Source organism: Lipotes vexillifer, unplaced genomic scaffold (assembly GCF_000442215.2).
Source record: "Lipotes vexillifer unplaced genomic scaffold, Lipotes_vexillifer_v1.1 scaffold961, whole genome shotgun sequence".
NCBI lineage: Eukaryota > Metazoa > Chordata > Mammalia > Artiodactyla > Lipotidae > Lipotes > Lipotes vexillifer.
This window is the reverse complement of record NW_006776468.1, coordinates 295,305-311,869: the sequence shown is the minus strand read 5'-3', so window position 1 is coordinate 311,869 and position 16,565 is coordinate 295,305. Positions and strand designations below refer to the sequence as shown.

At 37.7% G+C, this 16,565-nt stretch overlaps 1 protein-coding gene across 1 annotated transcript in view; it reads left to right on the top strand.

Annotated features, from left to right (window-relative positions):
- ZSWIM5 (zinc finger SWIM-type containing 5) overlaps positions 1-16,565 on the top strand; it is a 264,541-nt gene that overhangs the window by 245,149 nt on the left and 2,827 nt on the right. The window lies entirely within an intron of this gene.

Here is a 16,565-nt window from a genome sequence, read left to right as displayed (position 1 = left end):
TTTTTTTTTTTTTTTTTTTTTTTTTTTTTTTTGCGATATGTGGGCCTCTCACTGTCGTGGCCCCCCCCCGTTGCCGGATGCGCAAGCTCAGCGCCCATGGCTCACGGGCCCAGCCGCTCCGCGGCATGCGGGATCCTCCCGGACCGGGGCACGAACCCGCATCCCCTGCATCAGCAGGCGGACTCTCAACCACTGCGCCACCAGGGAGGCCCAATAGTAGCTTTATTTTTAACCAAAAACTGGAAACAATCTAAATATCCATCAGCAGGTGAATGGATAAAAACTGTGATATAACCATACAGTAGAATACTACTCAGTAATGAAAAGGAATGAACTAGTAATACATACTACAACATGGATGAATCTCAAAATAATTATGCTGAGTGAAAGAAGCCAGACCAAAGAAAAAACAGTGCCTATTGTATTATTCCATTTGTGTAAAATTCTAGAAATGCACACTATGGTGACAGAAAGATGATCAGCAGTTTCCTGAGAATGGGAGCTGGGACAGGTTAGGATGGAAGGGAAGAAGGCATTACCAAGGGTCCCAAGGAAACTCTGGGGCAATGGATATGTCATCAGTAACGGGTCAAGTCACAATCATATATTACCTAACAGGAAGGAATAAGAATTCAGTATCACTTCTTTTATATTACACCCAAAATGCAAACCTTCATCTAATCATGAGGAAACACTAGGCATACCCATATTGAAGGACATTCTACAAAATAACCAGTCTAATCTGCAAAGTTGTCAAGGTTATGAATGTCAAGGGAAGACTCAGGAATTTTTCCAAATTGTCAAAGACTGAAGAGACATGACAAACTAAACATAACACACGATCTTGTATAAAATCTTTATATGTAGGGCTTCCCTGGTGGCGCAGTGGTTGAGAGTCCACCTGCCGATGCAGGGGACACGGGTTCGTGCCCCGGTCCAGGAAGATCCCACATACCGCGGAGCAGCTGGGCCTGTGAGCCATGGCCGCTGAGCCTGCGCATCCGGAGCCTGTGCTCCGCAACGGGAGAGGCCACAACAGTGAGAGGCCCGCGTACCGCAAAAAAAAAAAAAAAAAAAAAAAAAAAAATCTTTATATGTGTTTATACAAGATCACGTGTTGCATTTGGTTTGTTATGTCTCCTTTGGTGGTAGTAATACGTCAATATACATTTCCTGATTTTGATAGTTATGTGGCAGGTATGTAGAAGAGTGTCCTTGTTTGCCAGAAGTAGACTGCAGAGTCCAAGGAGTGATTGTGTATCAAATCAGTTACTTACTTTCAAATGGTTTGGCGGGGAAGAAAATTATGATGCTTGTAGTATTCTTGAAACTTCTCTTTGAGTTTTAAATTATTTCAAAATAAAAGAAAACATTTTGATAAAACATTGTGTTTGCAAAGGTGTAGAGTGGGAGTATAGATTGATAATCCTTTGTGGAGGGCAATTTGGCATATCTATCAAAATTACAATGTACATGTCCTTTGACCCAGCAATTTCACTTCCAGGATTTTATCTTACAAATATATTTATACAAATGTGAAATGGTATTTGTACAAAGTTATTCACTCCAACCTTTTTTGCAACTGCAAAATACTTGAAACATTCTAAATAGCCATCAATAGGAGACTGATTAAATATATTACTTTAGCTCCAAAATCTCTTAACATGGAATTCCCAAACCTGAAAAACTTTGAAAATCCAAACTTTTTTCTAAGTTGACAGCAAAACCTGGCCTCAGCTGATATGAGGCATTAGTTGCTTCTTAACACTCTTACCAGTCACAGACGTCTCTGCTGTTCACTAATATTGTTTGCCTTTTTCGTTTAGATGGTTGTTATTTTGTCAGTTTGAGTTTAATTGCCCTGTAAAAAATGCCCATAAAATTGAAGATACTCCTGTGGGTAAGAATAAGAAGCAAAGGAAGCATCTGTCATTAACAATAGCACAGAAAATAGAGTTAGTGCAAAGTTTGATCAGGTATGTCTATGAGACATCTTACTAAAGAATAAGGTATGGGAATTAACACCACATATGACTTGAAATAATAGAAGGACAAAGAGTTGAAGTTTTACAGGGACAACAATGACCAGAACTAATGAAGAACAGAAATTTTTCAGAGGGCAAAAAATGAAGATATTGACATGACCATGATTGAATGGATTCAACAATGAAGCAATGTGAATATGCCACTGACTGGTTTGTTGTTCATGAAACAAGCTAGATTATGCCATGGAAGACTGAACCTTTGTGGTGAGTATAGAATATCAGAAGATTGGCTGCATGGGACTTCCCTGGCTGTCCAGTGGCTAAGACTGCATTCCCAATGCAGGGGGGCCAGGTTCGATCCCTGGTCAGGGAACTAGATCCCACATGCAGCAACTAAAGATCCCCCATGCCACAACAAAGATCCCTCATGCCGCAACTAAGACCCAGTGCAGCCAAATACATAAATAAATTTTTTTTTCTAAAAGAAAAGGATATTGGCTGCAGAAATTTCAGAAGCATCACGGTATAAAATATCTGGACAACTATGATGAAATAGCTTCTTTTCATGAAGAAGATGAAAATTATATTGACAGTTTGTTAAGGTAATTTTTAATGAAAACCTTGGTCTCAAACATGTATATACGGTGGATGAAACAGCTTTGTTCTGTTCTGTTTTCTTAAAAAAAAAAAAAATTAACAATGATTGATGAGCAAACAAGAGGTTTTAAGGACTCTAAGCACAGGTTGAAAGTTCTGGGATGTGCCAATGCAGCAGAGAGGTAAAGCTAGAAAAAGCCAACATCCACAATGGTTCAAAGTCGTTCAGGGAATTCCCTGGCTGTCCAGTGGTTAGGACTCCGTGCTTTCATTGCCGTGGGCCCAGGTTCGATCCCTGGTCAGGGAAGTAAGATTACACAAGCCGTGCGACACAGCCAAAAAAAAAAATTGTTCACGATTTACTTATTAGTATGTAAACAAAAAAGCATGGGTAATCAAAGAGATCATTTCTACCTGGCTTAATAATCTGTACCAATGGCATGAGTTTATTGCACACAAGCTGGAATGGAAGAAAACTATACTCATTCCTGGACCACTGTTCCACACACATGCCTCATGAACTTCTTGTGACCAAGAAATTTTACTCCCAGGGAAGAGCAAATATAAATATTTATTTGTTTTCATACTAGATACTTGCAGCAGGTAACTCCCAAGTCTTTCTAAGAGAGTTATTGTAGAAGCTTGTTCAGGTATACCTTAATTATGCCATTTACACAGTTGCTGATACTTGATAAATATTTTGCAGAGACTTTGGCTTTTAAAGTGAAGTTGTATATGAAGATATTGAAGGGTTTTGTGTCACTAATGAGAAGATATATAGTGTCATTACTTAACGCTAAAAGTTAATAGGCTAAAAGTCTAAAGTCACCAACCTTGCTACTCAAAGTGTGGTCAGTGGACAAGCAGCATAAACATGACTTGGGGGACTTCCCTGGTGGCGCAGTGGTTAAGAATCCGCCTGCCAATGCAGGGGACACGGGTTCAAGCCATGGTCCGGGAAGATCCCACATGCTGCGAAGCAATGAAGCCCATGCGCCACAAGTACTGAGCCTGCGCTCTAGAGCCCGCAAGCCACAAGTACTGAGCCCGTGTGCCACAGCGACTGAAGCCCGTGCACCTAGAGTCTGTGCTCTGCAACAAGAGAAGCCCCTACAATGAGAAGCCCGCACACCGCAACGAAGAGTAGCCCCCATTCGCCACAACTAGAGAAAGGCTGTGCGCAGCAATGAAGACCGAACACAGCCTAAATAAATAAATAAATAAATAAATAAAACATGACTTGGAGGGGCTTCCCTTGTGGCACAATGGTTAGGAATCCACCTGCCAGTGCAGGGGACACAGGTTCGATCCCTGGTCCCGGAAGATAACCACATGCCGCAGAGCAACTAAGCCCACGCGCTGTAACTACTGAAGCCCGTGCGCCTAGAACCCGTGCTCCGCAACAAGAGAAGCCACTGCAATGAGAAGCCTGCGCACAGCAACAAAGAGTAGCCCCCGGTCGCTGCAACTAGAGAAAGCCCGTGTGCAGCAACAAAGACCCAATGCAGCCAAAAACAAAAACAAAAAAACAAACATGACTTGGAAGCTTGTTAGAAATGCAAATTCCCAGACCCAACTAACTCTAGACCTACTGAATCAAAATCTCTGTGGGTATAGCCCAAGAATCTTATGCTTTAAAAAATTCTTCAGATGACTTTTATGCCAACTAAGGTTGTAGAAGCACTGAGTTAGAACAAGCTGACATCAAAAAACTACTGAATATTATGTTATATACCTGTTGTACATTCCTTGCAAGATAGAAAAATTGCTAAAATAGTGTTAACCCAAAAAAGCATGAGGCTAGTAATCATGACAATGATGATATGTAACACAGATGAAAAATAATCTCCATAGACAGTATGGGGGAAATGTATGAGCAGTTAATTGGCCTTGAATAACATGCATTTATCAGTGAAAAAGGGATTATTGCTGCTTACTTAATTGGAAGAGACCGCTTATATAGAAATCTATGTTAATGAGACACATTATCCTAGAAGTACACCTTTTTAAGGCCATCTATTGTAGTTGCTTCATCATTAATCTCTATCCTGGCCCATCATTAAATATCCAACTCTAATCTTTGGTGACAATAATAGCAGTGCAGATGAAGCCTTTTGTCCAAGATCCTCAAGAAACCAGATGGAAGAAGTATTTACTGTATGCATATGTACAGATACTTAGCTTGGTTTGAGGTTTTATTGAATGTTTTCCTTAGAAATAAAAGAGTACCAAGTATTTATGGTCTGTATCACACTATTTCATTCATCAGTTTGTTACTGTATCAAAAAACTACAATACTAATTTTGCTATTTATCCTACCTAGTGTGAATATTCATACTTTCACTGCACAAATAGTAATGTGTTTAATTATGGGATGCTGCCTCAGACCTCCTGTATTATATATAATATATGCACAAGTTATCTGTATATAACTTTAAAAATAATGAATTCCAAATGCATTCCAAACCCAGGGGTTTTGAATAAGCAGTTGTGGACCTATACGTACATAAATGGGATACTATGCAGCCATTTAAAAGAACAAGAATCTCTTTATGTACTGATGTGGAATAATCTCTAAGATATACTGATATGTAGGGGAAAAATGACATGTAAATCTGTATATACTATGCTACCATTTGTGGATTTTTTTTAAAGGAAAGGAAATAAAGTATTTCCTTGTTATGCATAGAATATCCTGGAAGGTAAAACAAACACTATTGGTTGTGTACCGAGTTAGAATTGGATGAATGTGGGTCAGAGGTAAGGGGGAGAAAGAATTTTTCATTATTTACCTTTTGTATCTTTTCAACATTGAACCATGTGAATATTTCCAAAATTTTAAATTATAAATATAAAAAGAAACATCTCAAATTGAAATGCAAAAATTAAAAAAGAATGGGGGTGGGGGAACCCAGAACAGAATATCTGAGAACTGTAAGACAATTACAAAAGATATATTTTGGGTTGGCCAAATAAGATGTTATGGAAAAACCTGAATGAACTTTTTGACCAACCCAATAACATATGCAGTATATTCTGCAATACCCAAAGGAGAAGAAAGAAAAGAGCAGAGGAAATACTTGAAATAATAATAGCTGAGAATTTTCCAAAATTAGTGACAGAAACCACAACACAGATCCAGGAAGCTCAGAGAACACCAAGTAGGATGAATACCAAAAAGTTTTCTCCTAGCCATGTCTTATTCAAACTGCAGAAAATCAAAAACCAGGAGAAAATCTTGAAAGAAGACAGAGAACAAGACAACCTTACCTATAGAGAAACAAGGATAAGAATTACATCAACTTCACTTTATAAACCATGCAAGCAGGAGGGAGTGAAGTGAAATATTTAAAATGTTGCAAGAAAAAAACCACCAACCTAGAATTCAGTATCCAAATAAATTAGCCTTCAAAAGTAAAGGAGAGGGCTTCCCTGGTGGCGCAGTGGCTGAGTCCGCCTGCTGATGCAGGGGACGGGGGTTCATGCCCCAGTCCAGGAAGATCCCACATGCCGCAGAGCAGCTGGGCCTGTGAGCCATGGCCGCTGAGCCTGCGTGTCCGGAGCCTGTGCTCTGCCATGGGGGAGACCGCAGCAGTGAGAGGCCCGCGTACCGCAAAAAAAAAAAAAAAAGAAGTAAAGGAGAAATAAAGACTGTCTCAGACAAAGGCTGTAGACAATAAATTGCAAGAAATCCTTCACAGGGAAGAAAAATAATAGAGCTGAAACTCAAATCTTTGTGAAGAAAGGAAGAGTGTTAGAGAAGGAATAAATAAAGGTAAAATAAATCCTTTGGGTTTTTAAAAAAATTCTTAATTGAACTAATAGATAACTGCTTGTTCAAAATAATAATAGCAATGTATTGGGTTACTATAGCTTAAAGATAAATGAAAGCAATGATGTTATAGACAGAGGGAAGAATTGGGAATACTATTATAAGGTACCTTATGAAGTGGTATAGTTATTTGAAAATGGACTTAGATTAGTTGTAAATGTATACTGCCACTCTAGGGCAAACACTAAAGTAATTTTTTGAAGAAATAGAATCGTGAGAAGAGAAAATTGAATTATGTAAAATGCTCAGTTTAAAACAGAGAAGGCAGAAAAGAGGAAAGTTTGTTTTTTTAAAAAAAAAAAGAAACGTGTAGTGAATAAAAAACAGTTACAAATATGGTAGATATTAATCCAAATATATCAATAATCATTTTAAATGTCTTTTAAATGGTCTAAATACACCAATTAAAAGACAGACTGGAGAACTTACATAGTAAAAATTATTTCGATTTTCTTGATTTATTTTAAGTTTCTTTGTGGTAATAATCCCTCTCAGCATATTTTAATGACATATACCTAGTGACTAATCAACAAACACTAGTCTATAATAGAAACGATGGTTGACCTACTGCATTTACATGGCTATCTGTAGGGATACTTATGAAGTATTTATCACCAATGCCACTTGCTAGCAATTACTCAATTTTCCATGTCAGCATAATTTTAATAAATTTTGTATCCCAAAAGAGAATGATTGCTTCCTCTCCCAAGAATTTACAGTAGAATTTTTTGCCTTCTTGTTTTTGGGGAAAAAAATAAAAGGAAATTTTGAGATTAAAAAAAAAAAACAGACAGACTGGAAAATAAAAAGTTAATTCCCTGGTGGTCCGGTGGTTAGGACTCCATGCTTCCACTTCAGGGGGTCCAGGTTTGATCCCTGGTTGGGGAACTAAGATCCTGCAAGACACATGGTTCGGCCAGGCAGGGAAAAAAAACCAGACAGACTGACAGTGGATTTAAAAAAAAGAAAAGAAAAAAAAAGACCCAACTATATGTTGTCTACAAGAAACCCAGTTTAAATATAAAGACACAGATAGAGTAAAAGTAAAGGGAAAGGATCAATGACCTAAATATAAGAGCTAAAGTCATAAATTTCATAAGAGAAAACATAGGAGTAAATCTTCATGACCTTGGATATGGCAATAGAGTCTTAGATTATGATAGCAAAAGCATGAGCAGCAAAAGAAAAGAATAAATTGGACCTCATCAAAATTAAAAACTTTTGTTTAGGGGGCTTCCCTGGTGGCGCAGTGGTTGAGAATCTGCCTGCGAATGCAGGGGACACGGGTTCGAGCCCTGGTCTGGGAGGATCCCACATGCCGCAGAGCAGCTAGGCCCGTGAGCCACAACTACTGAGCCTGCGCGTCTGGAGCCTGTGTTCCGCAACAAGAGAGGCTGGGATAGTGAGAGGCCCGCGCACTGCGATGAAGAGTGGCTCCCGCTTGCCACAGCTGGAGAAAGCCCTCGCACAGAAACGAAGACCCAACACAGCAAAAATTAATTAATTAAACCACATTAGAGAATGGCTGAAAACACTTAAAAAAAAAAAAAAAAGCTTTTGTTCATCAAAGGACATTATCAAGAAAGTGAAAAGACAACTTAAAGGATGGGAGAGAATATTTATAAATTGTATATCTGATAAGGGTTTAACATACCGAATATGTAAAGAACTACAACTCAACAACAAAACGATAAACAACTGAATTTTAAAGTAGGCAAAAGACTTGAAGAGACAGTTCTCCAGAGAAGATCACAAATGGCTTATAAGCACATGAAAAAAAACCTCAACATCATTAGTCATTAGGGAAATGCAAATCAAGACCACAATGAGATACCACTTCACACCCACTAGAATGGTGTTTTTTTGGCCACACAGTGCAGCCTGTGGGATCTTAGTTCCGGAAGGACTGAACCCAGGTCCCCCTGCAGTGGAAGCGTGGAGTCCTATGGTGAGGATGTGGAGAAACTGAAATCCTTTTACATTGCTGGTGGGAATGTAAAGTGATTCAGCTGCTGTGGAAAATAGTGTGCTGATTCCTGAAATTTTTAAATAGAATTAACATATGATCCAGTAATTCCACTCCTAGGTATATGCCCAAAAGAATTGAAAACAAGGACTCAAAACAGGTACTTTATACACCACTCATTGCAGCATTATTCACAATAGCCAAAAGTTGGAAACAACCCAAGTGTCCATCAGCATATGAATGGATAAACAAAATGTGGCATATACATACAATGGAATATTATTATTAAGTCATTAAAAAGAAATGTTCTGATAACATGCTACAACATGGGGTAACCTTGAAGACATTATGCTAAGTGAAATAATTCAGACACAAAACAAATAATTATTGTATGATTCCACATATAGGTCTAGGATAGACAAATTAATAAAGATAGAGAGTAGAAGTACCAGGGGCTAAAGGGAGAAACAATGGTGAGTTACTGCTTAATGAGTACAGAGTTTCTGTTTAAGATGATAAAAATATTTTGAAAATAGATGGTGCTGGTATTTACACAATGAATGATATTTCACAATGGTGAATATGATTAACACCACTCAGCTGTACACTTTAAAATAGTTAAAATAGCAAGTTTTATTTTATATATATATATATTTTTTTTTTACCACAGTTAATAGATAGGCAGTGTTAAAACAAGCAAATACACCCTAAGTACAAACACTGAACAGCACTGGGCTTCATTTATATCCTGTACCTTTAGGCAGATATTTAACTCTTCCGTGACTGAGTTTGTATGCTTTACCTTTCCATATATTTTGAACTAAAAACAGAGGCCAGGGCTTAAACAAATAAACCACATATATGACGTGTTGTCAACACTCTGGCCCCCACTTTCCATACCTTGGAGACTCACTATCAAACCAACTGCACTGAAAGCAGGAAGAGTCTGGAAAAGATATTCTCTCAGGAAAGCATGCATACTAGTTGAGGCAGTTTGTTATTTTCATCTTAAAAACTGTTTCTTAACCACAGTCAGATTCCTTCAACAACAACTAAGTAAAGTATGGAGAAAGGTATACCATGTTAACACAAATCAAGAGAAAGCTGGAATGCCTATGTTAATCAAACAAAGCAGACTTCAGTACATGGGAAATTATTAGGGATAAAGAGGGGCACTACAGGGCTTCCCTGGTGGCGCAGTGGTTAAGAATCCACCTGCCAATGCAGGGGACACGGGTTCAAGCCGTGGTCCGGGAAGATCCCACATGCCGCGGAGCAGCTAAGCCTGTGTGCCACAACTACTGAGCCTGAACTCTAGAGCCCGCAAGCCACAACTACTGAAGCCCGTGTGCCTAGAGCCCATGCTCCACAACAAGAGAAGCTACCGCAATGAGAAGCCCATGCACCGCAACGAAGAGTTGCCCCTACTCGCCGCAACTAGAGAAAGCCCATGCACAGCAACGAAGACCCAACTCAGCCAAAAATTAATTGATTAATTAATTTTTAAAAAGAAGGGCATTACATAGTGATAAAGGGGTCAGTTCTCCAAGCAATCATAATAATCCTTAATGTATATGCATCTGACAACAAAGCATCAAAATATGTGAGGCAAAAAACTGATAGAACTGCAAGGAGAAATGGACAAATCCACTGAGAATTCACAATACCTCTATCAGTAATTGATAGATCAGGCAGGCAGAAAATCAGTAAGGTATACTTGAACTGAACAGCACCATCAATTAACTGGATCTAATTAACACTGGTAAAATACTTCCTCAAACAACAATAGAATACACATTCTTTTCAAGCTCACACGGAATGTTCACCAAGATAGACCACATTCTGGACCATAAAACACACCTCAATAAATTTAGAAGAATAGAAATCATACAAAGTATACTCTCAGGTCACAGTGGAATTAAACTAGAAATTAAGAACAGAAGGATAAGTGAAAAAACTCCCCCAAAATATGGAGTTTAAACAACACACTTCTAAGTAACACATGGATCAAGATGACGTCTTGAGAAATTTTTAAATATTTTGAACTAAATGAAAGTTAAAATACAACTAATCAGAAATGTAGGATGCAGTGAAAGCAGTGCTTGGAGGGAAATTTTATAGCGTTAAATGCAAATGTTAGAAAAGGAATATTTGCAACCAATAATCTATTACCTCACACCTGTTAGAATGGCTATTATCAAAAAGATAAGAGATGTGGAGTGCACTGTTGGTGGGAATGTAAATTGGTATAGCCACACTGGAAAACAGTATAGAGGTTTCTCAAAAAATTAAAAAATAGAAATACCATGTATGGTCCAGCAATCCCACATCTGGGCATATATCCAAAGGAAATGAAATCACTATTTCAAAGAGATATCTGCACTCCCATGTTAACTGCATTGCAGCATTATTCACAATAGCCAAGATTTGGAAACAATGTAAGCATCTGTTGACAGATGAATGGATAAAGAAAACGTAGTATATATACAGACATGTACATACACATATACACACACAATGGAATATTATTCAAATATAAAAAAGAAATCCAGTCATTTGCAACTTTGAGGGCATTATTCTAAGTGAAATAAGTCAGAAAGACAAATGTATGATCTCACATATGTGAGAATCTATAAAAAGCTGAACTATAGAAACAGAGAGTAGATTGGTGGTTGACGGGGTAGGGGGTAGGAGAAATGGGGTGATGTTGGTCAAAGGATACAGACATCCAGTTATATGAATAAGTTCCGGGGAATCTAATATGGTAACTATAGTTAACATGGTGACTATAGTTAAATGTATTGTATACTTGAAATTTGCTAAAAGAGTAGATCTTAAATGTTCTTGCCTCAATGAAAAACAAAAAAGGTAACTGTGAGGTGATGAATATGTTAACTAACCTTATCGTGGTAATCATTTGCAATAAATATATCAAGTCACATTATATACCTTAAACTAACACAATATTATATGTCAATTATGTCTCAATAAAGGTGAGGGGGAATAAAATAAAATAAGCTTCCACCTTAGAAAACTAGAGAAAGAAGAGCAAAGCTGGCAGAAAAAAAAAAAAAAAAGATAATAAAAAAAATTAGAGCAGAAATCAATGAAACTGAAAATAGGAAAACATGAGAAAATCAAAGAAAGCAAAAGCTGGTTCTTTCTAAAGATCAATAAAACTGATAAACCTCTAGCCAGGCTAGCCAAAAAACAAACAAATAAAAAAAAGAAATAAATTACTAATATCTTAAATGAAAAGAGGGGCCATCATTATTAATCCATGGATGTTAAAAGGATAATGAAGGAATATTATGAAAAACTGTATTCTCTAAAATTTGATCTCTTAGATGATAAAACGGACCAATTCCTTGAAAAACACTACCAAAACTCACACATGGAGAAATAAATAATAAATAAATAAATCTAGGCCTATATCTGTTAAAGAAATTGAATCAGTAATCTTCCAAACAGAAAGCACTTGGCCCAGATGATTTCACTGGTGAGTTCTATCAAATACTTGAAAAAAATGATACCAACTCTCTGCAGTCTCTTCCAGAAAATAGAAGCAGAGAGAACACTTCCTAACTCATCCTACGAGGCCAGCATTACCTAATACCAAAACCAGATAAAGACAGTACAAAAAAGGAGAGGGCTTCCCTGGTGGCGCAGTGCTTGGGAGTCCGCCTGCCGATGCGGGAGGCGCGGGTTCGTGCCCCGTTTCGGGAGGATCCCGCGTGCCGCGGAGCGGCTGGGCCCGTGGGCCATGGCCGCTGAGCCTGCACGTCCGGAGCCTGTGCTCCGCAAATGGGAGAGGCCACAGCAGTGAGAGGCCCACATAACGCAAGGAAAAAAAAAAAAAAAAAGGAGAACTACAGACTAATATCACTCATGGACATAAATGCAAAAAATCCTCAACAAAATATTAGCAAACTGAATCCAACAAAGTGTGAAAAGAATTATACACCATGACCAAGTGGGATTTATTCCAGGAATGCAAGGCTGATTCAGCACTTGAAAATCAATTAATGTAATCCATCACATCCACAGGCTAAAGAAGAAAGATCATATGATTATACTAATAGACACAGGAAAAAAACATTAACAAAGGCCAACACCTATTCATGATTTAAAAAAAAAACAAAACAAAACCTCTCAGCAAATTAGGAATAGAAGAGAACTGATTCAACTTTATAAAGAACATCTAGAAAGAACCTCCAGCTACCATCATACTTAATGGAGAGAACATAGATGCTTTCCCCTGAAGATCAGAAATAGGACAAGAATATCACCTCTCACCACTCCCATTCAACATCCTACGGGAAGTCCTAGCTAATGAAATAAGACAAGAAAGGAAAGAAAAGGTATATAGGTTGGAAAGGAAGAAATAAAACTGTCTTTGTTTGCAGATGACTTGATTGTCTATGTTAAATCCCAAAGAATCAAGAACAAACTGGAACTAATGACTGATCATGGTAAGGTTGCAGGATACAAGGGTAATATACAAAAGTCAATTGCTTTCCTATATACCAGCAATGAACAGTTGGAATTTTAAGTTAAAAACCACAATACCATTTACATTAGGACCCCTCATAAAAGTACTAAGAGAAATCTAACAGAATATGTACAAGATCTATATGAGGAAAATGATAAAACTTTGAGGAAAGAAATCAAAGAAGATCTAAATGAATAGATACTCCATGTCCATAAATAGGAAGACTCAATACTGTTATTATGTCAGTGCTTCCTAACTTGATCTATAAATTCAGTAGTACAGTCTCAACCAAAATCCTAGCATTTTATTTTGTGGATATCGATAAACTCTCTTTATATGGGAAAGCAAAAGACCTAGAATAGCCAATACAATATTGAAGAACAAAGTTGGAGAACTAACACCATCTGACTTGAAGACAATATAAAGCTACAGTAATCAAATAGTGTGGTATTGGAAAAAGAACAAATAGTTCAATGGAACAGAATATAGAGCTCGGAAATAGACCCACACAAATATAGTCAACTGATCTTTGACAGAGGAGAAAAGGACAGTCTTTTCAACAAATGGTACTGGAAGAACTGTACATCCACATTTTAAAATATGAATATAGACACTGACCTTACACCTTTCACAAAAATTAATTCAAAATGTATCAGACATGAAGGTAAAACAAAATTATAAAACTTCTAGAAGATAACACAGGAGAAAATCTAGGTGACCTTGGGTTTGGCAATAACTTTTTTTTTGGCCACGCTGTGCAGCTTGTGGGATCATAGTTCCAGGACCAGGGATCGAACCTGGGCCCCCCCACAGTGGAAGTGTGGAGTCCTAACCACTGGACCGCCAGGGAATTCCCACATAACTTTTTAGATACAATACCAAAATTACAATCCATGAAAGAAAACACTGATAAGTAGGACGTCATTAAAGTTTAAAACTTATGTGAAAAACACTGAAAAGACAAGTCACAGACTGGGAGAAAATATTTGCAAAACAATATCTGGTAAAGGACTTGTATCCCAAATACACAAATAACTCTTTAAACTCAACAATAAGGAAAACAAACAACTGAATTTTAAAATGCACTAAAGACCTGAACTGATGCCTTACCAAACAAGATATATAGATGTCAAACAAGCATATAAAAAGATATTCAGCATGATATATCATTTGGGGAATGCAAATTAAAACAAAAGCTAGATACCACTACATACCTATTAGAATGGCTGAAATCCAAAACACTGACAACACCAAACACTAGTGAGGATGTGGAGCAGCTGGGACTCATTCATTCCTGGTGGGAATGCAAAAGGTCCAGCCACTTTGGAAGACAGTTTGGCAGTTTTTTTACAAAGCTGCACATAGTCTTAACTATATGATTCAGCAATCATGTTCCTAAGTATTTACCCAAATGAGTTGGAAACTTATGTCCACACAAAAACCAGCACACAAATGTTTATAGCAGCTTTATTTGTAATTGCCAAGAACTGGAAGCAACCAAGATGCCCTGCAGTAGGTGAATGGGTAAACAAACTGAGGTAGATCCATACAACGGGATATCATTTACCAATAAAAAGAAATGAGCTACCCTTCAATAAATGGTGCTGGGAAAACTGGAGGGCTACATGTAAAAGAATGAAATTAGAACATTCTCTAACCCTATATACAAAAATAAACTCAAAATGAATCAAAGACCTAAATGTAAGACCAGAAACCATAAAACTCCTTGAAGAAAACACTCTGACATAAATCGTAGCAATGTTTTTTTGGATCTGTATCCTAAAGCAAAGGAAATAAAAGCAAAAATAAACAAATGGAACCTAATTAAACAACACTTTTTGCAGAGCAAAAGAAACCATCAACAAAATGAAAAGACAACCTACTGAATGGGAGAAAATATTTGCAAATAATATGACCAATAAGGGGTTAAATCCAAAATATATAAACAGCTCGTATAACCTAACATCAAAAAAAAACAAAACAACCTGATTAAAAGATGGGCAGAAGACCTGAACAGACATTTTTCCAAATGTCTATTTGGAATGCTCAACAGGCACATAAAAAGATGCTCAATATCATTAATCATCAGAGAAATGCAAATTAAAACGACAATGAGATAATCACCTCACACCTGTCAGAATGGCTGTCCTCAAAAAGAACACAAATAACAAAGGTTGGTGAGGATGTGGAAAAAAGGGAACCCTCGTACACTGTTGGTGGAAATGTAAATTGGTGCAGCCACTGTGGAATATGATATGGAGAGTTCTCAGAAAACTAAAAATAGAAATACGATATGACCCAGCAATTCCACTCCTGGGTATATATTCAAAAAATATTAAAACACTAATTCAAAAAGATCCATGTACCCCAGTGTTCATAGCAGCGTCATTTACAATAGCCAAGAAATGGAAGCAACCTAAGTGTCCATCAACAGATGAATGGATAAAGAAGATATAGTACACCACCTAGAGGGGTGGGATAGGGAGGGTGGGAGGGAGACCCAAGAGGGAGGGGATATGGGGATATATGTATAGCTGATTCACTTTGTTATACAGCTGAAACTAACACAACAATGTAAAGCAATTATACTCCAATAAAGATGTTAAAAAAAAAGGAAGAGATGGTATAGATAGATATACAATGGAATACTGCTCAGCCATAAAAAAGAACAAAATTTTGCCATTTGCAACAACATGGATGGACTTGGAGGGTGTTCTACTAAGTAAATTAAGTCAGACAGAGAAAGACAAATATTGTATGATAGCACTTTTTTGTGAAATCTAAAAAAATACAACAAACTAGTGAATATAACAGAAAAGAAACAGACTCACAGATATAGAGACCAAACTTGTGGGGAATTCCCTGGTGGTCCAGTGGTTAGGCCTCCGTGTTCTCACTGACAAGGGCCCGGATTCAACCCCTGGTCAGGGAACTAAGATCCCACGAGCCGCACGGTGCGGCCAAAAAAAAACAAAGTCTATTAAATGTTTTAATTGTTTTTAAAGATGATAGAAGAAAAAAAGGTAATCTCTCAATCCTGACACCCAAAGATAACTACTACTACTAAGACGGTTTTATAATAAATATTCCCAGGTATTTCCTGTTCATATATGTGTGCACACACATGCTGTACACAAACAGACTGCTACTTATCTTTTTTATATAAAAGTAGAATCATAGGGCTTCCCTGGTGGCGCAGTGGTTGAGAGTCCACCTGCCATGCAGGGGACACGGGTTCGTGCCCCGGTCCGGGAAGATCCCACATGCCACGGAGAGGCTGGGCCTGTGAGCCATGGCCACTGAGCCTGCGCATCCGGAGCCTGTGCTCCGCAACGGGAGAGGCCACAACAGTGAGAGGCCCGCGTACCACAAAAAAAAAAAGAAAAAAGTAGAATCATAGAATATTAACTATACACAAATTTTTTATAATTCCCCCAACAACCTTGAAAGGTTATTTTTTCCATTACTTCCATGAAGTAACTGATCTGGTTAACGGGTGAACTAGGTTCACTTCCCAATGTATTTTACTCCAAAGTCTGTATACTCTTACCACTGCACCTCTTGGTAAAACATAAGACCTACTTTTTATTCTATCTTTACTTCACATTTAACCCCTCAGAAGATACACCAATCTTTCATATACCCTACTGCCATTATACAGTGACCTTCACGTCATATGGTACACATGGCATT